The 18,825-nt window shown below is 40.0% G+C and overlaps 2 protein-coding genes across 4 annotated transcripts in view; one reads left to right on the top strand and one right to left on the bottom strand.

The window, feature by feature from the left end:
* DOCK2 (dedicator of cytokinesis 2) overlaps nt 1–18,825 on the bottom strand; it is a 495,629-nt gene that overhangs the window by 235,669 nt on the left and 241,135 nt on the right. The gene's annotated exons all lie outside the window — the stretch shown is intronic.
* INSYN2B (inhibitory synaptic factor family member 2B) overlaps nt 1–18,825 on the top strand; it is a 123,392-nt gene that overhangs the window by 92,257 nt on the left and 12,310 nt on the right. The gene's annotated exons all lie outside the window — the stretch shown is intronic.

Below are 18,825 nucleotides of genomic sequence, written 5' to 3'. Positions count from 1 at the left end.
TTGTAGGCATCACAGCAAAGAAGAGTTTTAAGAAGGAATCCAAAGGAAAATAACTGGGTACTTTTTCAGATGTTTATGAGGAGCTCCTCCCAAACATCAGGTGCAGCTTGGGAGAAATCAAAAAGTCTCTTGTTTGAAAAATTAGCAAGTGGAATATGGAGGCTGCCATCATTGGCTGATCGAGATGGGAGTAGTCATATCAACAGTGAATGAGAGAAGACAGGTCATGAAGTCCCTTGAAACAAAAGGCAAGCAGCTTACGTTTGATGCAATAGAGAAGGGGGAACCAACAGAGGGATTCAAAGAAAGGGGTGACATGGTCAAAATGACAATGTAAGAGAATTATCTTTTCAGCACCATCATTAGTGGATATGACTGGGGAAAGATTGCACTTGTCTAGGCCAGACAAAAAGGTATTGCAATAATAGAGATGAGAGCCTGCATGACTGTTTTAGCGGTGCGGATGGATAGGAAAGGCGTGGTCTTAGAGATGTTATGCAGAAAGAGTTGGCAAGATTTAGACATAGCTTGGATGTGAGGACCTACAGAGAGGTCCAAATCAAAGATGACACCCAGATTATGGGCTTGAGTGACAGGCAGGATGGTGGTGTCCACAGTGACTGAGAAAGGAGCTGGAGCGGGGTGGGGGGCAGAAGAGCTCTGTTTTAGCTCTGTTAAGCTTGAGCTGACAGCTAGAAATCCATGAGGAGATGGCAAGGAGGAAGACCAAGTTTTTAGTTCGATCAGAAAGGTCGGTCTGGAACAGAGAAGTAGATCTGTCACTCCTCAGCACAAAGATGGTGGTTGAATTTGCATTTACGGATGAGATTATCCACAGAGAAGGTGTAGAGGGAGAAAGGGGAACAAGGACAGAGCCAAAAAAAGTTGTGGGGGATGAGAAGGATCTTCTAAGGGACAGGCTGAAGGAGCAATTAGAGAGATAAAAGGAGAACCAGGAGAGGTCAGTCACAGAAGCAAAGGGAAGACAAGTTTTCAAGCAAAGGAACAATCTATGGTGTTGAACGCAGTTGACAGGTCAAGGAAGATGAGAATACAGTATTGGTTCTGACCTTTGGCTAGGAAGTGGGGGGAAGGTCACGATATATTTTGTTTATTTTCTCTTGGAAGAAATTGGTGAGATTCTGTGCAGAAAGAGGAGCGGAGCCAGGAGGAGGGGAGGATTGGAGGAGCAAGTCAATGATTGCAAAAAAGCAGTTAGAACTGCTGGGTGGAATGCAAAATTAACTCCCTTAGTGCAGCAAGATTAGCATTAAACATGCCTACTTTAAACTCTGATAGTGTTATTACAATATATAGCCAATAACTAGGCTCCTAGTTCTAAAGTGATAGGTGGAACTTAAATAATGCACCAGATATTGTGATCTCTGTGGTATATCAGTATAGAATCTGACAAGGGATTGTGTGAAATTGCTGGCAAGGGTGGAATTGGAGAGAGCATGTTTGTTCAAAATCAGAGGTTTGGGATGTGTGGGGAGGGTGTTCTTTGGTTTTTTTGTTTGTTTGTTTGTTTTTAACTTCAATAGGAATTGAAATGAAAGTCAGTCTGGCATAGTTTGTGTTACTATTTGTATATTTAATTGAATAAAATTTTGGTTTTGTTTGTTTTTCCAGTTATTTTCTACTGTTTCAGAAACGTAATGCTGCAAGATTTAGTCCTGGAATTATTTGGCAGTTCTAAAGATAGAGGCTTTTGTCATTCACAAGGGCAGGTTGCTCCTGGGGTGTGGGTTTGTTGTGAAGTGGAAGTTTTGCAATGGGTTTCAGCAGCTGAGATGACAGAAAAAGGTTTCACCAACTGAGGACTGGGTGTTGGAAGATGTCAGGAAAGATTCAAATAATTTGTCAATAATGGATGATATTTTTCCTGTCTCCCCAAAATTTCGGGATGTTTTTATTATCTCCATTTCTTTACAGACCACAGTGGCCTTACTCTAAGCTTCACTCATATCTCATAATCCTCAGAGCAATGGGCCCAAAGCACACTCTCCCATTTGCTAAGTCACAAAAAGTACCTGTCATGCCCATTCAATGAGCAGCCCACCAATGGGATTCAATCATGTTTTCCTAGACAGATCTCTCATCTTGTATAAAGCTCAAGTAGATCCCCAGAACTGTAAAATGTCAACAAATCAGCCAAACACCGCAAAAGAAAGCAAACTAAGATTTCAGAGTAACAGCCGTGTTAGTCTGTATTGGCAAAAAGAAAAGGAGTACTTGTGGCACCTTAGAGACTAACCGATTTATTTGAGCATGAGCTTTCGTGAGCTACAGCTCACTTCATCAGATGCATACTGTGGAAACTGCAGAAGACATTATATACACAGAGACCGTGAAACAATACCTCCACCCACCCCACTCTCCTGCTGGTAATAGCTTATCTAAAGTGACCATCAAGTTGGGCCATTTCCAGCACAAATCCAGGTTTTCTCACCCTCCGCCCCCCCACACACAAACTCACTCTCCTGCTGGTAATAGCTTATCCAAAGTGACCACTCTCCCTACAATGTGCATGATAATCAAGGTGGGCCATTTCCAGCACAAATCCAGGTTTTCTCACCCCCCCCCCCAAAAAAAAAACACACACACAAACTCACTCTCCTGCTGGTAATAGCTTATCCAAAGTGACCACTCTCCCTACAATGTGATAATCAAGGTGGGACATTTCCAGCACAAATCTAGGTTTTCTCACTCCCCCACCCCTCCACACACACAAACTCACTCTCCTGCTGGTAATAGCTCATCCAAAGTGACCATTCTCCCTACAATGTGCATGATAATCAAGGTGGGCCATTTCCAGCATAAATCCAGGTTTTCTCACCCCCCTCCCCACACAAACTCACTCTCCTGCTGGCAATAGCTCATCCAAACTGACCACTCTCCTTACAGTGTGTATGATAATCAAGCTGGGCCATTTCCAGCATAAATCCAAGTTTAACCAGAACGTCTGGGGGGGGGGGTGGGGGGGTAGGAAAAAACAAGAGGAAATAGGCTACCGCATTTGCTCCAACCCCTCAGACAGAGACAAACACCTACAAACTAAGATTTGCGTCTCTACTGTCTAACTATTGAAAGCTACTTTTGAGCTATTCATAACTCTTCATGTAAAAGTAACTTATTGGAGAAAAAGGCAGGTTGGGCCCATAACCACTCAGACAGAAAGAAACTTAGGGAACAAGGTATTTATACCCCAGTTGTGTGAAATGTAGAGCTCATGGGACTTGTTCACACACCTTACCTCCCAACTCAAAAAGGTTATCTGGCTCCCTGGCTAGTCATGTGGTTCATACAGTTCTGTGCTCTGAGGTGATAACTCTAAGGCATGGAGTAAGTTCTCTCACTGGCATACACGTGGAGCTACATATGTGATCCCTCTGTGCACCAATAGGCATAAGAATTATTAGTCACATGGTACACAGTATAAAACCTGAATTATCTAAAGGTCTCTAGGGAAATAAAACTTTGGGAAGATGATACTCTGTAAAGTCAGTGACCCAGCCTACCAGCTCAGTTATAAGCATGTCATCTCCTTGTTTCAATTTATCCTGGTTTCCTTTTGTCTACACTTAAGTCATGTTGACATAGCTGTGTCAGGGGTGTGAAAAAAACAGCCAGCCAGCCTAGATGCAGCTACGTTGACTGAAGTAGGCTTCTGTCGATGTAGCTCATGTTGTTCGGAGAGGTCGTGTTCTTACACTGACAGAAAAACTCCTTCTATCATAGTAGGCTGCGTATAAATTAGGAGGTCTATGCCAACATACCTATGCCAGCACAGGCTCCACAGCGTAGACAAAACCTACGTTAGAGTTACATGTGGGATGAGTTTGCCACATTATCTACAATATACCTTTTAAAAAAGAAAGCTGACACATACATTTCCCACCAAACACCATGCTTTCTGGTTCTAAACAAGAAAACTTATTCATCTTGTTCATTTTTTAGTCTTCTTTCAGCATAAAATACAATTCCACTATACACATTTCTTCTCATATTTTGAGAATAATTAACAAAACTTTCAGCGATCTATAACCTTGACTTGCTGATTATTTATTAACATTGGTCTTTGAAATCCTCCATGTGAAACTGAGGTTTTACTCATATTTTTCCTCATTATTATTCAAAACTACACTACTGCCTGCTACCTACATTCCAATGCTCAAATAATTAGGAGAGGAAGACAATTAATTTGATGAAAGAAAATAAAGATTAAAACAACATTACATAACAGCAATGGTACTGATGAGAACTGTCATTTTACATTTCAAATTATAGTAAGGCTTATATGATATACTTGTAAGCATGTCTAATAAGCTAATGAACAAGAGAAGAGACTTCCTTGCGCTTTTAGTTAAGCAATCAGCTGCATTGTGATAAATTGCTATGGTGAATTTCACACTGAACATAGTGTGCAGAAATATGACTGAATATATGTCTCTGTATTCATGTGTTGCAATCACTAAACCAACATTACAAGCTTATTACTCAATTATTCTCAGGAGGCTATACAAGGTAAGGTAAACATAATATTTTTGTAAGAATTCCATGTTGTAGCATTCATGCAGGGTTCATGCACTTGGCAACATTCAGGCCATGCCCGGAGTGTTATATAGAAGCAGTGCACACACGGCTCCTCTCAAGGGCATGAACCTTGAAATCTCGCCCAAATGACATAAACCGTAAAAAGCCTCCCAAAACTGGGCTCAAGGCCCAAAAGCAAAAAATGCAATAAATAAATATTAATAAATAAGAATATTAAATAAAGCCAGTGTATTCCTTTTATCTGTTGGAGTATGTAATGCGCAGGAGGAAAAAAAAAAAAGAGGATGGAAAGCTGACAGGCGGACCAGCCCGTCGGCAGACCAGCCTGCTTGCTTGCTTAAAGCCTTGTTCTGTCTTGTATTTAAACCGCAACACCATGTCCTAGAGAGTATCAAAAATATCTTTAAGAGTAGATGATATATTACACACACAGGCTAGGCTACAGGTAAGTACCCACTTCCAGTAAGACCCTCAGCTCCGTTCCTCCCCAGTGTAGATCTTCTATTGGCCTCTTAATATGTCTGGTAAATGTTCTTTATTCTTGTCTGAGTACAAGCTTGATACCACAGACCACACCTTGCCTGCACATCCTGCCTAGGGTAAGCTGCCTGAGTGGCTTTTTTCTTCCTTTTCTGAGAGATGTCCGTGGATGATGTTGAGCTCTTGCTCATTTTCCCAAGGGCTCTCTCATGGATGGTACCTTGGGAAAGGGGTTCTATTCTGTCACTTTTGCATAAAAAGTAGGTAAGGCCACTGGGGGATAAAGTTAAAATCTCAATATGCAGGTGACTATCACATCTATGACTTTTGCTGGACCCAATGGCGCAGACTCTCTACTTTCCCAGGTCCTGGTCAAGATACTGGAACAGTCTAGGGTGGCTATAGCTGAAATCAGGCAAGAACAAAGTGATGTGAATAATTACAGGGAAATAACTTGAAGAAAAGGGAGAGGTTCCTGTTTACCCCAAGTATTAGAGAGGTTCACACTTAGTCAAAGCAGGATGATGGGCACATGTTTAAGACACTGGACCCAACAGTCTAGTAACCAAAATCAAAGCCCTATACAAGTCTATTTCAGATACCAGCTCTCTATCTTTCCCCAGTCCTCTCCCTAAGTAAGCGAGGTGAGGGGATGAGCATTTATTTTGTGGACAGGGTTCTCTCCCCCCATATTTATTAACATGCTATGAAGCATTTTCTAATTTTGTAGGTACACTCAGTGACTGTTGCATTGGGTGCACTTTATAATCTGAAATTAAACAAACGACTAGGAAAATATGCATATTTGAAACCTGCTATTTTCCTCCCATAGTTCTTACATAGCTAAGCCTTCCTTAATCACCGTATTTTTAATTCAATTATGACTTCAGTGACATCAAATGCTAATAAGGAAGCCAACAAACTACCTGAACAAATAAATGCCTTTCATTAATCCAAAATAGATTGAAAGTTTTATAATTTGCTTATCAAATCTTAACAGAAAGTGTTCTCTGATATGAAATAGCCAAAATCAAACTTATCTTGTTCACTCACCTTCTTGCTAAAGTCCCATTGTATTCAACTGAGAAATTAACATACTGAATGAAAAAAGCACCTTACCAACTTCCGCCAGCAAAATGGTTTTCTACAAGAGATACCTTAGGATTGCATTACCTTCAGGCAGTAAGATGTCTTAGGTATCTCCACCACTCAGTAAGATTGCCTTCATTTGTACCATCACAATCAAGCCTTCTAGAGATGACATATGTTGAAAGGCCATCATAATAAATCTTTGGTTTGAAAGAGAAAATAGATCACACAGAGCCACTCTTGAGAGGTACTCAGAGCCTCAACTCCTACTGAAATTGCAGCGCATTCTCTGACCTTGCTCAAACTCCCTCCCCCGATGGTCTAATTCTGCAAGGTGTCAAGCACTCTCAAATCCCTGGATCTTGCAGATTCAGGGAAACATGCAAGTTCACAGAGACCCTGTTAAGGTTGATTCCCCACTCTGGCACTGAGTGCAGAACGTGGGGGCCCGCAAAGATTTTAAAAATTAATACTGGCCACTCCAGGCTGGTATTAAACTCCGAAGGTCACATCTTCTCTCTGACCTTGGATGGGTAGATTCTGCCACCACCGAAGTGAAACCCACCCCCCCTCCCCTTTTGTGAACCCAGGAAGGAACACTCAGGAATTCCTTCCTGTGGGGTACCCTCAAGCCCTTTCACCCCCCTTCCCGGGAAGAGCTGAGAAAAAAACAAAGGACATTAGCTATTGCCACCAGCTAATTAAACAACATATGCACAAACCTCTTAAGGACACAAAAATCCAATCCTGTTCTTTAAAAAGGTAAACTTTAATAAACCCAAAAGGAAAGGAAATACATTTGGAACTTAGGCTTTTTGCTAGATCTTAAAGAAACAATTACAAAAATTAAGCATCAAGATAGCTCTCTTGAGGTTCACCTTAAAGGTTACAAACAAAACAAAAGCATCTGGGGTTAGCACAGAGGAGTCCACAAAGCCAATAAAAAAATAAAAGAAATAACCCTAATTGCGTCTTTTTAGACGATCCCTAATTTACTTACATTTCTGGGGTTTCAGATAAGCAATCTTTAGGTATGATCTGATGATTTTTCATACCTGGCTTAAAGCTTCTCACAGCATAACTATCCCCGGTTCCCCTCTTTTCCAGAGGACACCACAACACAGACAAAGGGAAGTTTTCCCCCAATTTTAAAAATTTCTAACCCTACCAATGGCTCTTTTGGTCAGGTGCCCACTTCTTTCTTTTTACCTGTGGGCTTGTTAACCCCTTATAGGTAAAACAAGTAGAGAACCACCACCAAGAAGGATTCCACAGCCAACAGGCTAGATGGGTGTCCACAAAAGGGAATCCAATGACAGAAATCTGAAATTAAAGAAGCAAAGAGAAAACGTAGCATAACTAGTCCAACTAACAACTTGAAAAGATTATACAGAAGTTTGAGACCATGGGGCCACCAGCGATCTTCTTACCAAATGTCAAATACAAAAATGAAAGGAAACAAGTGTATCTTGGCAGCAGCCTTCCATTTCCACGTGGATAAGAACTGTTTGTACACCCAATGCCATTTGTACTGCAGAGGACAAATGAAACAGCCCCTTCTTATCCATGCGCCAGATATAACATGTCCTAGTGGGTGGCTCCTAAATTTTAGTTGTTCTACTGCCTTACTCTGTGACCTCAGGCAAAATCATTTAAATTATCTATGCCTCAGTTTTCCCATCTGCAAAATGGGAATGATCATACTTAGTTATTTTGCAAGGGCATTCCCAGGATCAATTGATTAATGTAGTCAAACTAAGTGCTAAGCAGAATTAAATTACCGGGTAATAACAGAACCCACACTAAGCAAAAATAGAAAAAGCTATCTGACAGCTGGCAATTTAGAGTAGGTCTTGGAGATGCCAGAAAAGCCTTAAAAACAAAAACTTCATTTTGCTAATTTATATTTTATATCGCAGTTTCCATTATTAGTTGCAACTAATTAAGCCACTGAACAACAAATTAAAACATGACAACACATGCTTTTTGAAATCTCTCTAATGGATAATTGGTCTTATTAAATTCAAGCTTCAAAATATTAAATAAATCAGTAATACGTAACCCTTGCACACCCCCTCACTACTATAATTTTGACTTGGCCCATGTTGGTTCATCTTCAGCAATGCTGATCCCAAGGGCCTTATGAGTACTGTGGGTATGTCTACACTGGAATCGGACTGCAGCTCTGTTTAATTGCAGTGTAGATTTCTGGGCTCAGGTTGGTGCCTGGGCTCTAGGATCCAGCAAGGTGGGAGAGTCCCAGAGCTCAGGCTGCAGGCCAAGCCGGAACATCTACAGCCAACTGTCCCCCAGTCTGAGTCCCACTGGCCTGAGTCAGCTGGCACGGGCCAGCTGTGGGTATCTAATTGCAATGTACACAAAATGTAAGAAATTATGGGTGGAAGATTTAGTTTTAAACATCTGAAAAATAAGGTATTGATATGGGCATTAATTAGAGAAGTGAGTACAGGGTAAATTTAGACTAAGGAGACTATGGGTATGTCTATACTACCTGCCGGATCGGCAGGCAGCTATCGATCCAGTGAGGGTCGATTTATCATGTCTAGTCTAGACACGATAAATCGACCCCCGAACACACTCCCATCAACTCCGGTACTCCACCTTGGCAAGAGGCACAGGAGGAGTCGACGGGGGAGCGTCAGCAGTTGACTCACGGCAGTGAAGACATCGCAGTGAGTAAATCTAAGTATGTTGACTTCAGCTATGTTACGTTATTCACGTAGCTGAAGTTGCATATCTTAGATCGATCCTCCCCACCCAGTGTAGACCTGGCTTTTAAGATTGGTGTTTTCATGCTTGCCTTTTGCACTGCTCTTTTTTGAAAGGACATGAAACCTTCACTACAGGGACTTTGTGGCTAGCAAGGATAACACTAATTTACTCCATCCACCTACCAATTTACTCTCTTTTCTCTGCTCAAAATGAGGCAAAACCTGAGCTGTGAATTTGACCCTCTGAAAATACATTTCTGATGTATTTTGAAAATACTTTAAGACTTAAAAACAACAACAACAAAACTGTCTATACATACCAGTGAAGTATAGTGTTATGCTTCAAAACTGTCTTATGGCTCAAAGTTATTACAGAATGTGAATTTCTTTAAAAAGGTAGTTATGAAGAGAATGTGTATCCTGTAAGATTATCTATAGTCCTTTAAATTATTACACTGATTAATAAAATCTAAGCATTAAAAATAAAATTACTGCCATGTATTTTTTCTAATGTGAATGTTGCTTACTGCAAGAATCTTCACTAAGTATTTTGTCTGCGATGTGTAGAACTTACTCCATACGTATAGATAAATATAACCTATAAACATAAAATAACTTCAATTATCTAAAAGATATAGACACAACCTTCAACTAAGAGATTTAATATCGCTCTCCCTTACCGAACACAATTTGTATTCTGTCTATTATTTTAAATATGAAATGAAAACAAACAAATAGGCTGGGCTGCCATAGGATTTCAAAGTAAGATATGAAAATGTAAAATGAATTTTCCTGAGAATGTGCACGTGAGTTTTGGATTTTTGTTTATTTTTTGTGTCTACTACTATCACATATCAAGAAGCACAGAATAAGCCAGTTATTTTTGCTCAGTTCAACCATATGTAGTAGCAGCCTGGCTCTAACATTCATAAGTCAGGCAATTTTTATATCAATCCTCCATGTTTTATTGTAGCATTTTTCAAAATCTATTTTTATCTAGGAACTGAGTTAACAGCAGATTAACAATTCTCCAAATGAAATGCCTATCCTAGTAGGAAAAAATTAACTTTCACATGTTTCTTCTGGGCAAAACTCTTGATTCACAGGAGTAAGCATCCCTTAAAGCTAAGAAATATATTGTAGGGTTATTTTTGTTTAGCTTGCTGCTCATTGATTAGACTACTAGAGGATCTAGTCATTAATCAGAGAATTAAGTTTGAAAGGAATAAATATTTGGAAACAGCTATAGATACAATATAGGAAAAGAGCGAATCAATTAAATTAAGTACTTACAAATATTCCAGAGTTTGAAAATTTTGCATGACTACTAATCTATAAATTTAAGGAAAGCAAATTTGTTAAAACCAGCACAAAGTGCAGGATTATGGTTTTGCTTTTTGTCTGTTTGTTTGGTTTTTTTGTAAGAGCCAACTCTTCCCTGAAGTTAAAAATTCATTACAGCACAAAATATTTGCCTGCTGAGGGCTGAAAGTAGTACAGTACAGTTATTAGCATATTAAAATATCAGCATTATCGTGATGGTCAGCTTACATAATCAAGAATCATTAGTCTTCAAGAATACTAATGTTTTCTATGCCAAATTGTACTACAAGGAAAATGAAAGTTCTCTCTCTTTTCTTTAATTTATTTATTTCCATTGCCACCAAGACCCAAAGGGCTAATCCAATAGCCATAGGTGCTCGTACATGAATTAAAACATTACATAGAAAAACAAACCCAGTCCAATGAGCTCAGCTCCTGAATTAAATGCAACCATACCATCAGAACAGCACAATGAATGAACCCCCCATTCTACCTATGGTATATTCCTGCTACAGCTTCATCCCTCTCCAAACACCTAGGACACCCAACAAAAAATATTGCATTGAACATTAGCTTCTCGGACTACATTCCTTTCAATACATCTTTTGTCATTGGATGTATTTTTAAACTATTCATTGTTTTCAGGACTGATCATCATGTAAGCTTCTCCAGTCCACTGTCGCAGAATTTAAACCTTGCTGTATTGCAGAGACAGGCATGATGGTTTTGAAGTTATGTCATGTTTATTTATGGCCACAGCAAATCTGCAATTCTCTAAGGGCTAATCAAAATGCAGATGCGCTCTGGAAAGTGATGAACTTGCCAGTCAGATATGTGAAGAGTGGTGCCGATGGAAATTACGCTGCATAAATAATGAACAAAACTTAATTAGAAGCATATTTCAGGGAAACCTTTCCCATCAGTTCAAAAAAAATCTAGCATAGTTCAGGGGCTGTAACTGCTCCAGAAACATTTACATTAGCTATTTAAAACAATCCTTTCAATAATACCTTTGATTTATTGGTTATGAATTGGATCTAAAAAATTCCACTGTTTTGCGCCATCTATGCACATTGATACATGAGGCCTATTGATTAACACATTGCAGTAGGCTCAACCAATATCTTCACGGAATTGTAAAAAGGTTGCCTTTAGTTCAAGAAATCTGATAGAACACTAATTTCATGACCTTTAAACATCCTTCACTTTCTAGAATTGTTTATAATTTAATTTAAGTGTACTGCATATCCATAAACTCCCCAAATTCTCTTGATAACGTTTTCTGAAAAGCATTTCTATAACACAACAGTTTATAAATTCCACACACAAATTCGGTATTGTATGCAGCGAGTAACTCATTCTTTAGTGTACCAAGCATACTGCTAAATTCATTGCTTATTCAATTGCGAAGTACTAGGACTCCTGACTACCAAATTGATATTTATCAGCTCCAAAGTGCTTTACAGACAACTCATTAATCCTCAACAACTCTCCTGCAAGGCAGGAACATATTACCCCCCCTGTGCACATGGGAAAGAGTTGCATAGAGAAGTCATGCAACTTGCCCAAGGCCACAGAGGAGGTCTAAGCACCATAGTTCAGGGCAACTGCACTTGTTTTCCCCCTCCGTGGTACCCCAAGTGTACCCACGCCAGGCTTGTGGCTTCTCAACTGTCACCTCCCTTGGGTGGAGACCTGCATCTCTCCTCCTCCCAACTGGGGTTTCTCCAGGCTGCACAGTTCCCTGCTTACACAATGATATTCCCTGCAAGCCGGACTACCTAGAAGGCAAGTGTATGTGCTTTGCTTTCTCTTCAGAAGCTGTAAAAAGCATGATCGCCTGCAGGCATAATTTACCACACATCCCTTCCAAGCAAGTACAACAAGCATAACAGAGAAAACATATTAAAAACTATACAAGAACCTACAAATTAAAAACAAGAACCTACATGCACACTAAAAAGCTTACCATATATATAACCCATCAGTCTCATGGTGCCTCAGTAAGCCAAAGTCCTTCCAAACCTTCCCAGAAAGGATTGGGTCCCACCCCCTCTTGGGCAGAAGATCCTATCTGTTTGCTGGATCAGAAAGAAGGTCCTGAGTCAGTTTAAACTCAGGCTATTTATTCAAAAGTCTTTTCTTTGTCTGATGGTTTCTGGAGAATCCAGTATATGTGAGTGTCTCCAGGTGGTGGTACTGGTCTTGAGTGAATTTGCCTGATCACCCCTGCCCCACAGAATTCCATACAATCCCTGGCCCACAATGATACATAAACTGAATATAGTAAGATCTCCCAAAGATATTGCAGAAAATTGCCATTTCTGTCACACTAAGATATTATCTCACCCCCCTTGTCACACTAAGAAGAGTCCATTTGGTTCCCAATCCTATTATCATGCCTCTCTTATAGAAAAGGGGAAAAAAATCTCAGAGGTTGCTGAGCTCCAAGAATTTATGCAGGGCTCCTGGGCTCTATAGCACTGGAGGCTGTCCCCTATGCTGAAATAAGAGTAATCCTTCACCTGTAGCCATGAGAACGCAAAATTGGGCATTATGCAGTACTGCTCCTTCCTAAGGGCCAACTATGAGGCTCATCCCCACCTGATCATCTTATGCAACAAAGCAGCACTTAGTAATTATGTTACAGATGCTTGCAGTGAGGAAGGGAGGGCAGTAGCAGAATGCCGGATCTTGTTTTTCCTTCTTTGCATTAGAGTAGTGCCTACGTGCCCCAACTATACATACAGTAAGAGAGAGTTCCTGCCCTGAACAGCTTCCAATATAGAGAGACAAAACAGATGGAAGGTGGGCATCTCTTTCCAATATCCTTCTCAAGGAGATATCTCATTATGGGTGGGGGGGGCGCGTTAGAGAAAAGCAATCAAAGCAATCCAAAACTATTATACTCTCCTGGGATAACTTTCCTTTTCAGAAATCTGAAAGACCAACACCCCTCTCTCTTTCTGCGGTACAAACTATGCACACTATATGCAATCTGTAGGTACAATATGCATGTTTTACCCTTTTCAATTGCCAACATATTGAGCCTCTGCTCAGTAAACCTTGCTTCACATATTAGTCTACTTTTCCCTTGGTGAACCTCACCTATCCTGGGTCTTCCCAAAGCAATACAATGAGTTACTGCCAGTGGAAAGGCTTCCATTACATATATTTGAGTGGTCCCCTGAATCCATCTGTGTAGCTCTTCTCAAGTGCATCCAAGTCATGATTATGGTGGTGATTATGTAGACTGGTACTGGGATAAAGAACCTTTCATCCCTACATTGCCAGTTCAATGTCAGCCCATCTCCACAGTGACCAGCAGTTGTTAACCTCTGATAACTACTGAACAGCCCATGTTAAATGATCCGAGGCTTTCAATCTAGTTCCCAGGGGACAGGTGTCAACGTTACAAATAACTTCACAACTGACACCAGTGGGCACTCTCAGAGTACTGAGGTCAAGTATTGGATAGAGACTGAATCACCCTCTTACTCCCAGAGAGAGTTTCTCCAGGAAGACACTCAGACACTTTGGCAGTGAGCAGAGGGCAGGAACATGAACAGTAACTGTAACTTGCTGTAACTGTTCTGTAAATAGAAATCTTCAGTCTCAGGACAATCAATGTCACCTACGAACAGCACTAAGCTCAGTTTTTTAAAATTAACTGCTCTGTTGACTAGTTCCTTGTCCCTTTTACATCATTTTACCTTCCTATCCTCATTTAACTAACTGCATATCACCATCTTTCCCTGAGAACCTTCCCTGTGTCCTCTATGGTTTTAGATAACCCAATGCTGTTTCTTCTCACCTACTGTATGTTTTTAATTTAAGATCATTCCTGAAAAGACAAAAAACAGACAGAAATATGAAAGGGGTGCAAGTAGCCAGGGCGAGGATAGGCCACATAGTTAGTTCCAAATTTTTCTCTAGGTTTTTTTTTTATTTATGTTTAACCCCTACCTAACCATATTTTCATCATGATTCATTTGAACCCTATGTCTATTTTTCACCTGATTTTCCAAAGCGATTAAGCAATCAGGCTCCTATCTAACCTCAAGTGAGAGTTAAGAGACTCAGCATCTTTCAAAACCAGAACCTTCTTCTGTTTCTGCTGATAATTAACACTAGCATTTCCTTTAATTAACCCTGACATTCTATTTATTACATTTAACCCTAACCCTCTGGATTTTAACTCTTGCATTTTAATAACCACCATCTTTGGTGCTGATATATTGTCATTTCTGCTTACATGATGAAATACCACTGAGTTTACCAGTAAGTTTAAAAAAAAAAGATTTTTTTTTTGTACAGGAGAAGCATTTTAAACAGGGAAAGTTACATCTATTTTACCAATTCAACTTAAATTAAACCTTATGCAACTTCTTCCCCAACTTGTCCTCAATGCAGCTTGACAGTCCAGATTTTACAAATGGGAGAATAACTGATTCTGTAACTGAACATATCTCCTTCATGTAAGGTAAGCAACAAACTCAGAAGATCAGCATATACATGACATTGACCGTAAGCCCTTTATAAGGTTGCTTTAAATGGTTCGGAGACATACCAAAATGCCACAGTGAGATTAGTTTGGTTTCTTGCAGTACCCCCAAAATTATACATTCATACTTTAGAGTCTTTGCTTCTGTCTTCCAAAGTTAAACAAAATATTGTACATTTGTTATGTTTTTAAATAGATGATAAATTAACACTCCATGGACTGCAAATTGTGACAGCTTTTTCCCCCAGCATCTCCAGGCTTCCTGGAACTCTAACTTAATATCACTTTTTTTTTTTTTTTTTTTGAAGTTAACTATTCAGCTTTCTAGGTTGAATTTACATTCCAGCATTGCATGCAACATTTCCAGGACACAAACTGCTTCTCATTAGACTGGCTCCTTCCCACATGAGACTCCTTGTGAGAGATTTAATTATTTTCCCTATCACACTTAACTATTTATACTTACACCAGCTGTTTCTCCTCATTAGCTTACAGGTCACCAAAGCAGCTTGAGAATGACACTATCAGATATGAGACTCTAGATCTTCTAGGACACACATTAATTATGTGTTTCACTAATTCCAGAGAAAGTTAATAAAATCTCTAATACAATATTCATTTTGTTTATTGAGATATAAAATAATAAAATGATGCCTATTCAAAGCTCGAGGCACTTTAACATAATTGACACCACAGTAAAATCCCAGCAACACTAAGTAATCATTTCAACAGGAACTCAGCCAGCCAGCCACCTACACAGCCACCTTTCCCCGCTTTCATTGTTAATAATAAAAAGACACTTTGGGAGTGTTGGGTGACTACAGTAAAATCCTGTTTAATCAATGCTCCCCAGAGGTTGTACTGCCGTGTTCAGTACTCTCTGGGCTCTCCAAACCTGGAGCGGGCAAAGACAAGTTTACTAGCTTCCCTACAGCCAGCCAGCACTGTGGAACAGGTTGTGCTCATGATAACCACCTCCTGCTCAGGAGTGAATAAGAAACGAGCGGATTAAGATGTTTACCACCTAGCAGCTGATAGGCTTTTTACAGTAGCATAGGGGATGGGGGGGAGAGGGAGGATTTCAAACAACAGTCTACCTGCATATCTATCTTATCTATGACAGGTTTCAGAGTAACAGCCAAGTTAGTCTGTATTCGCAAAAAGAAAAGGAGTACTTGTGGCACCTTAGAGACTAACCAATTTATTTGATGCATCCGATGAAGTGAGCTGTAGCTCACGAAAGCTTATGCTCGAATAAATTGGTTAGTCTCTAAGGTGCCACAAGTACTCCTTTTCTTTTATCTTATCTATAGGCTTACCATTGCCCAATGATAGCCTGGGGAGGCCTAGCTTCTTCAGATACCCGGGCAGAGGTCTATATGGGTCTGAACATGCCTCTAGAAAGGGAAAGAGTCACTTTTTATCCAGCCAGAGGTTCTCTGTCTTCTTAGTTCTCAGGCTTTGGCTGTGCTTGTTAAAAACCTGTTCAGTGGCCTGTGCAGTGGGTCAAGCCCCACTCCCCAAAGCCAGTGGCCCTCCTATTGTCTCACAATCTTCAAGCATTTGCTGAGGGGCGTCTTATCTTGAGCCATTATAATTTTCCTACATTCGTTTCCTAATAGCTCACTCTTAAGCTACATGCAGTAAACATCCCAATAGCCTGCTGAACAGAGTATTCATAAAGTTATTTTACAGAGCAGCTCAATATCAGTCACACACTGTTTATTCAAGGGTTTCATGTCATTTCTGCTCCATCACACCCGAGTTCTTCACATTTCAGGATTTGCACATTCATCGGGCTAGACTGACTAATGGCCAGATTAAGTATAGGAATCCCAGTCTTTTTAATTAAAGAGCAACTCATACAGTGTTGACTTACATTGTAAAATCCTTGTACTTAATGATAGTTTGAATTGTCTCAGAGATATGATCATGAACTAACAGACACCAGCATCCTTTCAATTATTAAAGCACTAACTCAGCAGATTATGCATTACAAAAACAGTCAGTATATTCCACTGGTAATGCACTGGTAATTGCCGTGTGGTTGCATTGGTTCCAGGATATTAGAGAGAGAAAATGAATTAGACCAACTTCTGTGGGTGAAAGAGACAAGATTTCGAGCTTATACAGAGATTTCAGTAAGGCACTTGATACAGTTCCACATGGGGAATTATTAGTTAAATCGGAGAAGGATGGGGATTAATATGAGAATTGAAAGGTAGATAAGGAAATGGCTAAACAGGAAACTACAATAGGTCATACTGAAAGGTGAACTGTCAGGCTGGAGGGAGGTTACTAGTGGAGTTCCTCAGGGATCAGTCTTGGGACCAATCTTATTTAACATTTTTATTACTGATCTTGGCACAAACAGTGGGAGTGCGCTAATAACATTTGCAGATGACACAAAGCTAGGAGGTATTGCCAATACAGAGGAGGACCAGAATATAATACAAGATGATCTGGATAACCTTGTAAGCTGGAGTAATAGAAATGGGATGAAATTTAATAGTGCAGTGTGCAAGGTCATGCATTTAGGGCTAATAACAAGACTTTTTGCTGTAAGCTGGGGACGTATCAGTTGGAAGTGACAGAGGAAGAGAAAGACCTGGGTGCATTGCTTGATCACAGGATAACTAAGAGCTGCCAATGTGATTCGGCCATGAGAAAGGCTAATGGAGTCCTAGCATGCATCAGACAAGGTATTTCTAATAGAGATAGGGAAGTGTTAGTACCATTATACAAAGCACTGGTGAGATCTCATCTGAAATACTGTGTGCAGATGAATTTCAACTAGAACCGGTGCAGAGAAGAGCTACTAGGAAGGGAAAACCTACCTTATGAGAGAAGATTCAAAGAGCTTGGAGATATGATTGCTCTCTATAAATACATCAGAGGTATAAATACCAGGGAGGGAGAGGAGTTACTTAAGTTAAGCACCAATGTGGACACAAGAACAAATAGATACAAACTGGCCATCAACAAGTTTAGGCTTCAAATTAGATGAAGGTTTCTAACCATTGGAGAAGTGAAGTTCTGGAACAGCCCTCCAAGAAGAGCACTGGGGGCAAAAAAACCTAACTGGCTTCAAGACTGAGTCTGATAAGTTTATGGAGGGGATAGTATGATGAGACTGCCTACTCCTTCCTTACTGCATGTAGCTGATCTGCAACTGCTAGCAACAAATGTCTCCAATGGCTGGTGATGGGACACTAGATGGGGAGAGCCAAGAGCTACTACAGAGAATTCTCTCTCAGGTATCTGTCTGGTGGGTCTTGCCCACATGCTCAGGGTCAGGAAAGAATTGTCCCCTGGGTCAGATTGGCAGAGACCCTGGGTGTTTTTCACCTTCCTCTTGCAGGTTTAAACTAGTGTAAATGGTGGATTTTCAGTAATTTGAAGTCTTTAAATCATTATTTGAGGACTCCAGTAACTCAGTCAGAGGTTAGGGGTCTATTACAGGAGTGGGTGGGTGAGGTTCTGTGTCCTGCAATGTGCAGGAGGTCAGACTATAAGATCAGAAGGGACCATCACGATCCTCAAGTCTGTGAACTCTTCTTCAGGTCTGGGAAAGGTATTCCAAGGTACAGAACTCCTGTCAGCATTTATAGGAGTTGTGTGGAAATCACTGAAACAGAATAATACACTAACTCACATTTGCAGAGTGACAATAGCTGAAGGGAATACAGTTTCTTTACACCTATGCTCAACTAAATACAGTACTTTGTCAAATGTGTCAGAATTGACTGACATGTTTTATTTGGATTAATACATTACTTTGAACTAAAAAATAATCTGTTTCATTGTCATATTTATGGGTTTCAGAGTAGCTGCCATGTTAGTCTGTATTCGCAAAAAGAAAAGCAGTACTTGTGGCACCTTAGAGACTAACAAATTTATTTAGTCTCTAAGGTGCCACAATTACTCCTTTTCTTTTTTTCATATTTATGTTCTTCTGTAATAGGCTATTCACTTGGCATCCAAAGCTAAGTCAAGTCACATTACATATTCTAAATCATATAACTCCTGTGGACTTTAATATGATTCATCCAGCTGAATTTGCTGCACAGCATTCGAAAATTGCAAGGGTCAAAAGTTTCCATAGAAACAAAAACAAATATTTTTCTCTTGGTTCTATTA

Source organism: Chelonia mydas, chromosome 8 (assembly GCF_015237465.2).
Source record: "Chelonia mydas isolate rCheMyd1 chromosome 8, rCheMyd1.pri.v2, whole genome shotgun sequence".
Lineage (NCBI taxonomy): Eukaryota > Metazoa > Chordata > Testudines > Cheloniidae > Chelonia > Chelonia mydas.
Note: the sequence above shows the minus strand (reverse complement) of the source record. Positions and strands in the feature narration are given on the sequence as shown.